This window comes from Crocuta crocuta, unplaced genomic scaffold, assembly GCF_008692635.1.
Source record: "Crocuta crocuta isolate KB4526 unplaced genomic scaffold, BGI_CrCroc_1.0 scaffold581, whole genome shotgun sequence".
NCBI classification, from domain to species: Eukaryota; Metazoa; Chordata; class Mammalia; order Carnivora; family Hyaenidae; genus Crocuta; species Crocuta crocuta.
In genome coordinates, this window is record NW_027528635.1 from 437,326 (window position 1) to 450,945 (window position 13,620).

The 13,620-nt window shown below is 41.7% G+C and overlaps 1 pseudogene; it reads right to left on the reverse strand.

Annotated features, from left to right (window-relative positions):
* Positions 1 to 12,307: 12,307 nt before the first annotated feature.
* LOC144224285 (U6 spliceosomal RNA) lies at positions 12,308 to 12,400 on the reverse strand (annotated as a pseudogene).
* Between the last annotated feature and the right edge of the window lie 1,220 nt (positions 12,401 to 13,620).

Here is a 13,620-nt window from a genome sequence, read left to right on the forward strand (position 1 = left end):
GAAATATGTGTTTCCTGGGGCTCCAGGTGGCTCAGTCAGTTGAGTGTCCAACTCTTGATTTTGGTTCAGGTCATGGCCCCAGGTTCATGGGATTGAGCCCTACATCAGGCTCCATGCTGAGGGTGGAGCCTGCTTAAGATTCTCTCTCTCTCTCTCTCGCTCTCTCTCTGTCCCTTGCCCTCCCTCTGCTCCTCTCCCCTGCTCATGCTGTCTCTCTCTTTCTTTCAAAAATTTATTTTTTTTTAAATGTTTTTTATTTATTTCTAGGAGAGAGAGAGAGAGAGACAGCGTGAGCAGGGGAAGGTCAGAGAGAGAGGGAGTCACAGACTGAAACAGGCTCCAGGCTCTGAGCTGGCAGTTAGCACAGAGCCCGACGCGGGGCTCGAACCCACGAACCGCGAGATCATGACTTGAGCAAAAGTCAGATGCTTAACCGACTAAGCCACCCGGGCGCCCCATCTTTCAAAAATTTAAAAGGAAAAAAAACTGAATTAAAAAAGAGAAATCTCTATTTACCTATGTTTTCTTAGGTTCTTTAATTTTTTGGTGCTTTACATGTAACTCCTTAATCCATTTAGAATGCATGATAATATATTACAGCATAACAGCCATAATATAAACTAGCATCATGGGACATAACACAACATACATAATCAGTTTTTATGTATATAGTCCAGCGGTCTTAGAGCCTGGGTTTGAGTCTTGACTCCACCAGTCACGAATTGCATGACCTTTGCCAAGTTACTTATTCTCTATGTGTGTCACTTTCCTCTCTGTAAAATGAGGATAAACAACCTCATGGTCCATGGCATACAGTAAGCGCTATGTAATGGTTAGTTATCATTATTACTCACTCTGTATCAGCACCAGAGTGTTGCAGTGTTACAGCTATGCTGTTTTAAGACCTGTGGAAGAGCAGTTAGCCTTTTTTTGTGGCCTCATCTGATAAAACTAGGACTAATTAAAAGAATCCTGGGGAGATGAATTTGGTCAAAATAAGGAAAAGAAGGCCTTTACTAACTATTCATAAGTTTCCAAAGATGGAGCAGACCACTTCAAGATGTAATGAGTTTTCCGTCAGTGGAAATGTTTAAGAGAATGTGAACCATTCTGTGGTACAGTCAGAAAGCATCCCTAGTATTAAAAGGCTATTTGCTTTGAATGAACCTTTAAAGCACTTTTAAAAATCTGGTATTTTACAATCCCAATACTATAATCAGAGAACATGAATGGGTCAGAAAGGCAAAAAAACAGTGTCATATTGCCCCTAGGCTTTAATGGCTCTACAATTTTCACTGGGCAGAAATAAAAGCCAGCCTTTGTTAAACTATAATGGACTATCATATACAACAGAACGGAAATCACATGTATAAAAAGTATGAATTCTGGGGGAAGAAAAGTCAAGTGTAAAGAAAATATAAGAATGCAGCTAGGTGTTGGAATGTCTAGACAAAACTGCTTCATGACCAAAGGAAATTAATTCAACTGCCTCCTCCTCAGTGGAATTTATAATTCAACAAAATGAACAATCAATGTCATTATAATTGGTATTAAATATAATGTAGTGAGTGGGTGGCCCGCAGTTGTGAAGAAGGTAGAAATCATTTATGCTGCAAAGCAAAACCCTTTTCCTGGCTTATATGAGCAAATGTGTTTGTTAATGTTCTGAAATGCAGAATTCCTCCCCAGTCCTTTAAGTTATGCTATGTAAAGACATCTTTATCTCTGATTTTATTTATCTAAAATTTCATTTTCCTTTCAAATAATTACTGAGTTCTGCTAGCAATGACGCTCCCTGTGACAGTTGTGTGTATTTAAAGATCCTAAGTAAGTACCGAGGAGACTGAAAGCAAATGGCCGCTGAGTGACTGCGACAGTACAAACTCACCGGGAGGGAGTCGTAAGCTTTGAGTTGTTTTTCCAGTAGGGACATCACGTGTGGATTTGTCCCCAAGTCTTCCTGTGTGCCCAAACACACGCATCTACGAAGTGCTTGCTGTAGGCGCCAACTGGAATTCCAGAACCGAGATATCTTGAGGGGCGACCTGTGGCCTAGGCTGGGAATGAAGGTGGGGGATCAAAGCTAAGAACACGGCTTTGGGAATCGACACATCTTGACTGTATGATCTTGAGTGCGTGCTTAACCTGGCTGAACATCAGTTATCTTCACCTGTAACCTGTGGATAATACCTTGTGATAGGATTGATGTGAGGGTGACAGGAGACGAGGTATGTGAAACTATTTGCTAGCACTAGTGGGCTCTTCAGTACTGAATCATGACATGTGATAGTCAGTTTCTTTAACACTTGGGAAAGGGCACAGGGGAAGGAAATCAATGGGGATAAAAGAAAACACAAACTGTATTTTCCTGCCTCACNTTTTAGAGAGAGAGCATGAGCAAGGGAGAAGGCCAGAGAAAGAGAGAGAGAGGATCTCAAGCAGGTTCTACGCTTAGCACAGAGCCCGATGTGGAGCTCAGTCCCATGACCCTGGGATCATGACCTGAGCCGAAGTCAAGAGTCGGACGCTCAACCGACTGAGTCACCCAGGTACAGCGATCTTGGTCCTAATCACTCTTTCTGCTCTTCCTCCAACTCTCTTCCTCTCTGCATTTCCCTGCGTGCCGGAGGTAACTAAACCACTCAGTGGCACCCTCCTCGTGTAACTTTACTTGCCTCCGGGGTGTCCCACGCTTTGTCTGGCTTGCATCAGGAACTGGGTTGCTCATTATTTCCCAGGGAAGTATTTCACGTTGGCCCGCTTGCCACACATCTTTCCGCATCCCGTACTCTCTGGCTTTTGACAAACTTGAGCTGCACAGCACTGGGCCATATGTAACTGAGCTATTAGAGAAGGTGGCAAAGCCACCCTAACACATAGTCTAAACATCAATACTTCAATTCTCTATTAAGCATGGATATATGGAAACGTACATCTCCTAGTCTCTGAAAGTAGGTTCATCAACTTCCACCAATATTGAATTGACCTTGAGAAGTGCCTTTCATTGTATTCTAAGTCAGTGCCGTGAAAAGTCATTTGCAAATAGCCCAATTGCATAACATCAAGGGGATGGTAAAGTAAATTATGGCACAACCACATGATGGACCATTATCTAGCTATTAAAATGATGTTTACACAGAGTTTTTAATGCCATAGGGAAAAGGCTAATGATATAATGCCTAGTGAATAAAAAGAGGCTACAGAAATGTTGCATGTAATATGATTTAAACCACCTAAGAAAATACGATGTATATAAAATAGTGTAATTTATAATATTTGGAGCATACAGACCCAATGTTAAATGCATTTATTTAAGTGCACGCGCGCTTGCGTGTGTGTGTGTGTGTGTGTGTGTGTGTGTAGTACTAGAAATAAACATGATGCCAACAGTGATTATCTATAGATGAAAGAATTACAAGTGATTTGCATTTTTCGGCTACTATTTTTCCTCTTCTTTTTCCCTTTTATTGTACCATATGCAAGCAGTGCTTTTGTAATTAGTAAAAAATAAGAATTCTTTATTCCAAACAATTATCATAGCCAAATTAACTGTGTTTGAGCTCTGAAACCAATTCATCACCTGGATAGTGGAGATCCGAATCTCTGACTTCTTATCTGGAGTGCAAACGGTTTCCCTAGACTGGCAAGGCCAAATGGAGAAGCTTGACCTTGCAGACTGTGGTTTAAAAATATGCGAAGTAGTCAAAGAACTGTATGAATACAGACTCTTCGTGCTATCAGCCAGATCCTGTTTGATGAAGTGGATGTTGCAGTCGGCTGAATAACGACCCCCACCCCCAACATATTTTCCATGTCCTAATCCCCAGAACCTGTGATACTCACAAATATCCCTTTATATGGAAACACAAATGACTTTGTAGATGAGATTAAGTTGAGTATATTGAGATGGGGTCTTGAGTGCCATCACACGTACCCCTGTGAGCAAGAGGTGGAGAGAAATCAAGCACAAAGAGGAGAATACAACGTGACCACAGAGGCAGAGTTTGGGGCAACGTGAACCCAAGCCAAGTGATGCTGGCAGTCGTAAGAAGCTGAAGGCGCAAGGAACAAATTCTCTGCTGGAGCCTTGGAGGGAGCAGGGCCTGGCCAATATCTTAACCATGGCCCAGTGAAAATGAGCTCAAACTTTAGACCTCCAACCTGCAAGAGAATACAGTTCTGCTGTTTTAAGCCAGCAGGCTTGTACGGTAATATATTACAGTGTCCGGAGGAATCTAATATATGGTGGTTGTGACATGTGTGAAACATGGTCTCTGGCCATGAATATTCAAAGACTAGGGGTAAAGTAAACCACAAAGAGAGAAAATTATAACATGTTGTTAAACATGAGTAACTCTCCCTGTGGGGGTCCTAGGAAGTCATCTTAAGGGAGAGATGATCTAGGAGCCAGGTCTTAGAGAATTCGTACCTGCAAGCGGCAGGATTTGCCAACCAATCTTATGGGATGGGGGAACTAGCCCTTGGAGGAAAACGATTTGTGGTCTCAGTCCCATTTGGGTTGTACGGGGCTTAACTGGTGGCAGTGGTGAGTGAGGCGCACTGGAGAGGCCACCGGACTGAGTCAGGAGATCTATGTTTTGTCATTGATGTGCCACTAACTGTGTGCCATTAGGCAAGTCACTTCTTAGATCTGTGCCTCAATTTCCAGATACAGGTCTCTCCTGCTATCTGAAAGTAGAACGTTCCTATGAAACCTTCCTTAAGCCAAAATGGTATAAAGCAATGAAGCAATTACCACTAATTTATATAGAAGGACTTTAAGTGTTCCCAGATGCAAAAAATAACCTCTCTGGGGCTTTTCTGCTACCTTAGAACATACCTTACAGACAGATGCACAGACTAAATCAAGATAAAGCACAGATGCTCACAGACCCAGTTCAGAGCTCTGGTGGTTGGATGCTGAGATGCTGGGTGTACTGAATGCTCTTTTCACTTTTTGCCTTTTTTCACAAAAGTGAAAATCCTCTTTGGATTTCTTTCAGTTAGTGAAAACGAATACTAATGTATGTCTTTCATAAAAGCTAAGTGGCATAATGCAAACCTTCAAAAAGCAGTGGATAGCTGTATCTAAAATGCAAAGTTGGGGCTAGATTTCTAAGGACCTCTCACCATTCTAAATTTCCTTAAGTCTATGTTTGCACAACAGTAGGGAAGTGAAAATTGAGGAGCGGTATGTATGGACTGGTACGTTGTAAGTACTTGTAAGATTGAAGTAGGTGTTCATAAAAATTCAAATGACAAATTTAAAGTACATAATATTCTGCCGTGAGAATGGATTTATACACATGTAATTCCATGTAAATATTTGCACATTTATGCAACAGAAACACTTAGAAGACACCTAACCATTCATTGTGTAGTATTGTGTTTACCAAATTTTCTGCTATCAAAATGTTTATGTTAAATTAAAATAGACTACTGGCCCCTACTTAAATAATAGGGCTATAGACATTGAACTCGAATCCAAGGGAGAAAAGATAAATGAGAGCCAACAAAGTTAGTACTGGGTAAAATATGTTTCTTAGTCTTCACGTTATGACTCAGTGGTGGGGTGTAAGGTGCAGACCTAGAAGGGCTGAATCCACCCAGCTTCCTAAAAGAAAAAACAACAAAGCAAAACTTGCTCCGATCCTTTGCTGCAGCCTAAGTAAGAAGGTTAAGACTGTCCCCAAGGGTGGTAGGTGAGATGAGGCAACCTTTGCTCATGACAGCGCTGCAGCTCATTGGCAGGATTGACTCAGAAGCTATTATCCAATTTCTCTTTCCTACTAGTCTAAGGATGAGCCAAGCTCATAGTCTGTTTTCTTGACGGTGTTATGACTGGTCTTCTTCCATCAGACCATAGATGACGTTGCATCGATGGTGCGTATCCATATGAATCTGAAATCGTCTGTGGATTGGGCTTCCCTGAGGAAGTGCTCCAGGAGGAGCCACAGTGAGTCCAGTGCAGGAGGAATTGGCTGCTGTGCAGTGTGATCTTTCGGACGGAAACAACAATAAGGACAACGGGCCAGGTGAGAAATAGCTTTTTGCAAGGAGAGAGAGTCGCACCGGCTGTGGCTCTTCTGGAACGTAGCCTCGGGGGTGGAGCCTGGTGAAAAGTTGAGCCTAGAGAGTTCGCCAAGGGCCAGGTCTCAGAGCCTTTTGCATTTATGGCCAAGAAGCTTGGACTTGAACTGGCAAGCCAATGGAGAGCCTTTGAAAGTAATCCTGACATTAGAGCCAGGCAGACCGGCAGCTGGAGGAATACACTTGGAAGGAAACCATTTTGAATTCCGTATGTAAATAATGCCAGGCATTTTACAAAGCTTGCTGAAGAGTCAGCATAGTTGAAAGGGAAATTATAAAACTACATATCAAGCAATCATATGAACCTGGGGTTACAACAATGGCTCTGACTTAATGGCAGTGAGTTGAAGTTAGATTCAAGGGCCAGGGTTTCTTTTGGGTAAGTTATCTGCTAGCAGTTTCTGCACTTCAGAGCTGCCTGAAGACAGCTTCTATTTGTCTTAAAGGATATGTCCTGAATTAAGGTGAAGTTCCCTTAGCAGGACTTTTTAAAATCTCTTTACTTATCTCCTTGCCTTTGGCCTTCCTTCCCTTTATTCCATTCTACACACTGTGATCTGATTCATCTATCCAAGCACGACTGTGATCATGCCCTTGTTACAAAACCACCATTGACTCACATCCCCACTTAACCACCGCCTAAAAATACGAATCTAGACCTTTCTCTCCTCGGCTCTCTGGTTCCAAACTAAGGTTCTCACGTTATCTCTTATTACTCCTTTTCATAGACCAAATACTACATCCCAACTAAACAACTGTTTGCCTCCCTTAACATCCTGTGTGCTTCTGACCATGGTGACCTCTCGTGTCCCCATCATCTGTGCCCGTCTGCCTTCTGTCATCCCTTAGGGCTTAGCTCAGGTGTCGTGCTCTTCTGTGATACTCATCCTGATCCACCTTGCACAAATTCAAGCTGGATGTCTTCTCTCTTTCCCTGACCGTCGTCACGGTATTTTGTCTACGCCTGTCTTAGCACTCCTTGAATTTTCTACCTTGTGTTGTGTATCAATGTCCCTTAGCTAAGCTCACCGAGAGGAGAGAGCACCAAATATTATTCCTCATTGTAAACTCCATTTTTTACGTGGTTGCTTTTTCCAGGAATCCTTCTCTTTCATCTGAAGAAGGCCTGTACGCCTTTTAAGGCCCCTTTCATTTGTTATGCCTCCAGTGTCTTTCTTGACTTCCTTTTCTGCAGCCTAGAAGAAATTTCCACCCACCCGTGGTGCTCCTACCACATTTTGTTCTTTCCACTGTGACCCCTAAGATGTAAGTGTTATTGAGTCCTGGAATTCAGTTCATGCAACCGTCACTTCTTTTCCCCTTCAAGTCAAGTTCTGACAATAAAGAACGATGGTATTAAGTCTGAAAGCATACGATCTTTCCAGGCATGCAAAGATAGCACAATCGAGGTCTTTTGGGAAAGTGTAAGCAAATCCACGAGTGATGCCAGCATGTAGGCACACTAAGCCTTGTCCGTTTGATGCTTATCTCCCAACGCTTCCTTCTGACTGGCCACGTAGAAGCCACCAGACCTAGGGCCAAGGACCGCTGGAATTGGTCATCCTGTCCTCATCATTGTACCTCAGTCTCACAGTTATGCTCCGAAACACAAAGATTTCCAATACATACAGAGTGTTTCCTCTTCCTGTTCACCTGACTGATCAAAATATTGTTCCTTAGGAGTAACTTATTTCTCAGACTCTCTGCAAGTGTTGTTTATTTGGAAAAAAAAACAACTTGTTGCAAACTGACTCTATAGCAATTTGAATGAAATTATGATTAATTCTTGTAGGGTATGCAGACTCATTTATCAAGAGGGATTTTTAATGAGTATGTTACGCAGTGCCATATCTACATAGGTTGGTGTCAGGTGAGGAGGGAAGTCTCCAGCAATTGCCTCAGACTTCAACCAGAATTAGAGACTCACTTTTCAGGCATGATCTCAGGGCTGCAACCCGGCCGAGGTGAGTGAGACACTCGACTGAGATGCCAAATTTAAGATGGGGCCAGACTGAGTGATATCCATGTTTAAAAGTTGGGGATTTTATCATGTTTTAAAAATGTTTTTGAGGGGCGCCCGGGTGGCTTAGTCGGTTAAGCGTCTGGCTTTCACTCAGGTCATGATCTCACGGTTCGTGGGTTCGAGCCCCGCGTCGGGCTCTGTGCTGACTGCCAGCTCAGAGCCTGGAGCCTCTTTCAGAGTCTGTGACTCCCTCTCTCTCTGACCCTCCCCTGCTCATGCTGTCTCTCTCTCTCTCTCCCTCTCCTAGAAATAAATAAAAAACATTAAAAAAAATATTTTTGATATATAAGATATCATATTGAAATATTATTACCTTTTTTACTGAGTTTTATGGCATCTCCCTCCCTTAATTTTACATTTAAAATGAGTGCCCCACTTGCCTCACCTTAGCCCTGGCCTCTCTTGGCTTAGAGCATTGGCCCTGGGCCTTCAACACCAGGTTACTAGCTCACACATCAGGCTTGATGGCATCTCTGCATGCTTTCAAGATCAACAAACTCAATGTCTGCGTTTCCTCATGAGTAACTCCTGATGGACTATATCTTGTTCTGGGTCTTGGGTACCCTATTAACTCCACTGAGGACCTCAAACTGGTAGACTGCTTTGTTCGTGAAATCCAAAGTGTATTTCAGCAAGTAGCAGGAGCTAAGGGATTGGTATATTTGTGAGAAGTTTGCAATTCTTCAGGATAAAAGGGACCAACTATAAGGAAGTAAAATGATTTCTACTTTTGGCATAGGAGCCTATAAGGCATTTGTTTTCTTGATTCCCATGCATCCAGTAGTATTAGGTAAGGAGCATTTTTAATCTCTGGCGACTGTGGCGCATGATGGTGAGCCTTTTCAGTGACCCCTGCTACACAGCACTATACCTAGCTACTTAGGGATAAAAATTAATATTAAGCACATGAATTCAAGGGCATCTGTCCAAATTCTCAGGTGGATTTCCCCAGTGTCTTTAAAATCTAATAATAGTTCACAAGCTCTCCCAGAGCTCTCCACTCTAACTTATTAATCATCAGTGTTCTATGATTTTTCTTACAGAGCTTATAACCTAACTCCAAAAAAATGCTGGAAAATGTCACAGCAGCTAGTGTTTAATCTTCAAGCATTTTTTTATTTGAATCAGATAAAGATTGTAGGTTGCTTTTTTGGGACCTGAAACATAACCAAAGTTCCTTGGAAATCATACTTTGCAATGCCTTAATTTCCCAAATGGGAGGGCTACTGTTATTACAACCCATTCTTCCTCTCCTTAGATATACAGTGAGCCTGGAAAAACATGGGTTTGAAATGTGCAAGTTGACATAGGCAGATATTTTTCAATAAATACAGTACTGTAAATGTATTTTCTCTTCCTTATGATTTCCTTAGTAACATTTTATTGTCCCTAGCTTACCTTCTTTTTTAAAATGTTTGTTTATTTCTTTATTTACACAGAGAGAGGGAAAGAGAGAGAGAGAGAGAGAGACAGAGAGAGAGAGAGAGAGAGAGCATGAGTGGGGGAGGAGCAGAGAGAGAGGGAGAGAGAGAGTCTCAACCAGGCTCCACGCTGTCAGTACAGAGCCCATTGTGGGGTTCTATCTCATGAACCATGATCATGACCTGAGCCGAAATCAAGAGTTGGACGCTCAACTGACTGAGCCACTCCTCTACTGTCATTCTTACCGTCTTCTAAGAATACGGTATATAATACATATAGCATACAAAATATGTGTCGATTGACTGTTTATATTATCAGTAGGGTTTCTGGTCAACGGTAGCTTAACAATAGTGGTTAAGTTTTGGGGGAGTCAAAAGTTACATGTGGATTTTTGACTGTGTGTGCACTCTTACCCTCCACATTGTTCAAGGGTCAACTGTATTTATGTGCAGGGTGTGGCTTTATTTAATCAAAAGTATATGAATGTAAATATATATATTTGTCCATACTCATCTACCTGATTGGAGGGGGCACACTTTCTCTCTCCTCTCTACTAAAAAATAGTGAGTGCCCTCCTGCGGTATTGGGCTAACTCCTATATATAATGACTGAAATGGATGAGAGTTCTCTGTGCTTTATTCCCCTTGCACTTTTAAATCACCTTTCTAGTCTTCTTTATTAATTTATTTTTCATTTCTTCTTTAACATCTAAATATTTCTCCTGCCAATTAGGATTATTTCAGTGTTTGAGCAAAATATAGGTATTGCCAAGGGAGAAAGAGTTAAGTAAAGGGAATAGACGTTCTTTTCAGTTAGGCTGTGGGGGACATATTGAGACATTTGAGTTAAAAACATCAGATCTCTTGAAAGTTAATTTTACCGCATTTCTATCTGTTTCTACTGGGGAGCACCAAGATCTGGGTGAAGGGTTTGGAATTAGATCAGACTATCATTCCAGAATATTCTGTCTTCTAGTCTGAATTGGTCTTGGTTGAGACTTCCTTGTGCAAAATCCCTCATGCCTTTGGAAGGGTGCTTGTAGAATATTCCTGCTTTTTATGGAGGATTTTCCATTAGTTATCATAAATGAAAAATAACTCACTTAAAAATATTCACTCAGGATTTGAGACACTGGTGATGTGATAGTGTACACAACTCTTAAGAAATTGCATCCTTGGGGCACCTGGGTGGCGCAGTCAGTTAAGTGTCCGACTTCAGCTCAGGTCATGATCTCACGGTTCGTGAGTTCGAGCCCCACGTCAGGCTCTGTGCTGACCGCTCAGAGCCTGGAGCCTGATTTGCATTCTGCGTCTGCCTCTCCCCCATTCACAGTGTCTCTCTCTCAAAAATAAATAAACATAAATATTAAAAAAAAAAAAAAAGAAATTGCATCTTTATGGAATAGGAAACACTCCCTAATAGTCAAATTTCACCCCTGACTCTTGGCTTATAGATAGTATATTGGCTACTACACTAACGAGGAGCTATAACTAAATGCTTCTCACATCAGACACCATGTAAGCGATTTCATGGTCTGGAAGTATCAGGGTGGAAGTGAGCTACCAGAAACACTTCTCCCAGCAGCCATATAAAGCACAGGCGGTGTGCAAACTAGAATGCAGAATGAAAACTCTGCCATGCCCCCTCCAGATTGATAAGAAAATCTCTTAGAGCTAAAACTTGATTTCTTCTTAGGACATAGCTTTCCCACACCTATTCTATCGACAATTGAAGCCACAGTAAATGAAGGACGTTATTAATGGTGGCTCGTAGAAGTGTAGCCTACAGGTACATGAAATCATTAATATAATCACGTGAAATTCTCCCTCGTGGACACTTTAAAAAGGTTTTGCCTCCTAAAACCCATGAGAGAGGGATGTAAACAAAGGCAGTAAAGTGTCTTTGAGTCGTGCCCTTGTGAACGGACTGGACGTGTGCATTAGGGCACAACAGAGGCATGGGGCAGCCTTCTGGTTTTCCGGCACTGAGTACACGGACGCGTGTGACGTGAGGCTCTTCCTAGTTCTTTTTATTTTTCTTTAAATATCCTTTCATTTGATTTGGTGAGACTTCCTTAAGCATATTATGAACAACTTATTACTTGGTTCCCTCGGAACGTAGTTGTCAGGAGAGTAAAAATGTACTTATAAAATCCAAGATGAGGAACCAGCAGAGGCCTCGGGCTCACTCCTAGAAAGTGCGCCTCTGAGAGTTCATGGTGGGGAAACATGTATCTCAACCATGGTTGATGACCTTTTTTTTCCTCTCATACCCACTGACAGAATTTTGAAATATGATCTACCCTCTCATGTATTTTAAGTTGTGGTTTAAATTTATCTTTATGAGTTTACACGGTTGTAGGGGTTTGATTCTTAATACATCATGAATATTTATAAGGAAACTACTATCATGCTTCTAAATGGAATTCACTGGACTCTAAATGCCATCTTTTTGGGAGCTCAGTGTGCAGTAAAGGGGACACAATGAATTATGAGTAAAGTAAGATTGTTTTTGTTTTTTGTTGTTTTTCTTTTTAAATTTATTTATTTATTTTTGAGACAAAGAGAAAGAATGAGGGAGGGAGAGGCACAGAGGGAGAGAGAGGAGAGAGAGAAAATCTCAGCCAGGCTCCACACTACCAGCACGGAGCCTCGACGTGAGGCTCGATCCCCCGAACTGTGAGATCATGACCTGAGCCAAAACCAGGAGTGAGGCTCTTAACTGACTGAGCCACCCAGGCACTCCTTGTTTGTTTGTTTTGTTTTGTTTTGTTTTAATGTGGAACGCTTCACGAATTTGTGTGTCATCATGCTCATCTTCTCTGTATCGTTCCAGTTTTAGTATATGTGCTGCCGAAGTGAGCACAAAGAAGATTGTTTAGTAAATGATGTTAGGAAAATAAGCTCATTATATGGGGGGAATTAGCTGATTTCCTCTCTACCACCATATATAATATGGGACTCGGGATAAATTACTGACCTAAATGTAATGAAAGGTAGTACTATAAAGTGACTAGAAGAACGTATAGATTATTTTTATTATCTAGGTTTGGAGAAGTAATTTGCTGTGGACTGAATATTTGTGTCCCTTTAAAATCCATATGTTGAAGCATAATCCCCAAAGTGATGGTATTTGGTAGTGAGATCTTTGGGAGGTAGTTAGATCATGACAGTGGAACCCTCAGGAAAGGACTTTGTGCCCTTATGAAAGAGACCTTAGAGAGCTCAATTTCCTTCCACCATGTGAGGATACAAAGAGAAGTCACTCTATAACCCTGGTTTTGGACTTCCAGTCTCCAGAACTGTGAGAAACGAATTTCTGTTGTTTATAAGCCACTAAGTCTATTGTATTTTGTTACAGTGCCCCAAATCTACAAAGACAGAGTGTGTGTGTGTGTGTGTGTGTGTGTGTGTGTTTGAGAGAGAGAGACTGTGAGCAGGGGAAAGAGGCAGGGAGAGAAAGAAAGAGCAGGATCCATGCCCAGCACAGAGCCCAAAGCAGAGCTCAGTCTTACAACCATGAGATCAGGACCTGATCCGAAATCAAGACAGAGTTTTTAAACAAAATTCCAAGAGTGCCAAATACAAGGCGAAAGTCTGATGAATTTAAGTATAGTTACTAAAATTAAGGGTATCTACTTAAAAAAAGATACATGGGGGCACCTGGGTGGCTCAGTTGGTGAAGCGTCCGAATTCGACTCAGGTCATGATCTCATGGTTCACGAGTTCAAGCCCTGTGTTGAGCTCTGTGCTGACAGCTCAGAGCCTGGAGCCTGCTTCAGATTCTCTGTCTCCCTTTCTCTCTGCCCCTCCCCTGCTCATGCTCTGCCTCTGTCTCTTAAAAATAAACATTAAAAAACTTTTTTTTAAAGGTACCATGGGCAATATTAACAGAAATGTGATAGAATGAGGGAAGATACTTGCAATGTCTAAAACAAAGAGGAACATATAGATTACTCAAAGAACTCTTCCAAATCAATCAGAATGTAAAGCAGTAACCTCAAATGAAAGATTGGCAAGAATATGAACTGCCATTCTACAGAAGTAGGAACCCAAAAGCCTAACAAGACTCTGAATCCAAAAAAA